Genomic DNA, 2,365 nt, shown 5'->3' on the forward strand with positions numbered 1-2,365 from the left:
GGTTTGTTATAATTATTAATATTCAAGAGGGTTTAGGATAATGAATGAGAGATAGACCGTCCCTTACTCCATTTTGTAAGTGTTTAACACTTTACAAGCTGCGTCTTAGGTGTAGCGGTTGGATGCTTCGCCATGGAACGTGAAAAACTAGTAGAGTTCGATTCCCGTGTGGGGAAAATTCGGTCATATGAGAGCGCGGGACACAGTAAATATTTTCAGTCGGTAAGAATTTTGAATTTTGTCCGGATGGCGGCCGGAGCCTACTCTTATTGATTTTGGACTACCAAGGGATCTTTAACGTGCACAACTTGCACACGGGACCTCCTAGATTTTTCGCCCACATCCGAGAAGGCTGGGTGTTCGATCTGACCGACCATAAGATCGGGGTGTAGCTGAAAGACAGCAGTAAGAAGGAGCCAATGAGAAGCAGTAGAAAGGCTGCAGAAAGAGTCAGGAGTCTAGAGGAGGGGGCAAAGGAGGTGACGGGGTGGGAGCAGAAAGTTGAGACTTACACAGACGACAGAACATTGTTAGAGAACAGGAAAGAAGGTGAAAAGAGAAAATTTTAGAGAAGAAAAGTTTCCGTCGCCATCCCGATTACCTTAACCTGTAGACCACGAGAGCCCCTCATCTCCGTCTCTCTGCTGAGACGTTGTGTTCTTCTTAGCTCGGGTTGACCCTGACAGGCCTGTTCAAAGCCCGCCTCCTTAATGATCTGAATTGTGTTGATGGTGGTGAAAACATCTACTTGAAATAAACTGTATCCGTGGTTTTATGCATTCCGCATAATTTTACAAAATTTGATCATTTGTGCATAATTTCTGATTATTTTCCTTTATTAAAATTAACAGAATCGCTTAATTTCATATTTCTGGGCCCAGTTTGCATCATTTAAGAATGTTTCCTGCATAAAACCTCGGGGACAGAATAAAGAACAAACTTCCCCACGAGGCCGATTAGTTGGCCTGGAGACATTTTTTGACGAAATTACATAGGTTTTTTGTTTTTGTTCTTTAAAAAAAAGTGTTTTACGGCGCTCGCGGATGCCTAAGGTCATAAATATGAGCGCACGATTGGATTCACATTAAACATTTTCGGTTGGAAGGAAATTTTGAATTTTGCTCGGGTGGCGGCCGAGGCCTACTCTTATCGATGTTAGACCACCAATGGATCTTTAACGAGCGCAACTTGCACACGGGGCCTCTGATATATTTTTTGTGTGCCTTTGTTCGAGGAGGCTAGGTGTAGATCTTTCCTACTAGGAGATCAGGGGTGTGGCTGCAAGGAAGCAGTATAGAAGGAGCCAAGGAGTAGCAGTAGACAGGCTACAGAAAGAGCCAGGGGCTCAGAGGAGGGGACAAAGGATGTGAGGGGGTGGGGGCAGAAAGTGAAGACGAAAGCAGACGACAGAACATCGCTAGAGAGCAGGAAAGGAAGTGAAAGGAGACAATTTCAGAGAAGAAAATGTTTCGGTGGCTACCTGGATTCGAACCCAGAAATTTTAAAGAGAGGCGAACACCTAAACTCTAGGCCACGAGAGCCCCCACATAGGTTTAAAAAACCCTTAAAACACTGTAAGGTTGTTTAAGAGGCAAGTACTCCTAATCTAACATCCATCTCCGAGAAGGCTGAATCAATTTTGGTGGAAACCTTAAAAGCTTCCCCAAAAAAAACTTAAAGTTTTCAAGTTACAACGCCCCGTAGAGAATTCGAACCAGGGCCATAAGCGTCATAGAAAGGCATAACACAAACTGAGCTAACGGACTGGCTGGGAGTTGGAAGACGAACAACAAGGAGGGAGAAGGGTAAAACACAACACACCAGAGTATAAAGTTTGATGCTTCTCCCACCATCTAAGCACACCCTCTTAGCTGTAGCACACAAGACCTGAGTTCGATTCCCGTTTAGGGAGAATTTGTAAGGTGTACTTTGTTTCTCCGTCTTTCTGATGGGACTTTGTATCCCTCTCAACGGAGTTGACCTGACACGCAGAGCTAAAGTCCGCGTACTAAATCAGTAAATGATCTAACTTGTGTCGATGTGGGTCTAAAACATCCAACTTTCATTTTGATGGGTAAGCTTTTTCTCACCCGGGGCACACAGAAGAAGTGAGTAAGATTCTCACGAAGGGAAATCAAATTTTTAGAACATCTTTCAGCTGGGATATACAGAGTGCGGTCAAAAATTCGTGGCGCTACTTATTGTCAAATATCTCCTCAACTATCGAACATACACTCTCCAGTGACTTGTATCAATTTGTTCAAACAGATCAATATTTTTGTAAACACCTGTTAGCTCAATTCTACAAAATACTTTCATTGTAATTTTTTTTAAATCCCAGGTAAAGAAATTGACCCCCCCCCCA

This window comes from Aplysia californica, unplaced genomic scaffold (assembly GCF_000002075.1).
Source record: "Aplysia californica isolate F4 #8 unplaced genomic scaffold, AplCal3.0 scaffold00118, whole genome shotgun sequence".
Lineage (NCBI taxonomy): Eukaryota > Metazoa > Mollusca > Gastropoda > Aplysiida > Aplysiidae > Aplysia > Aplysia californica.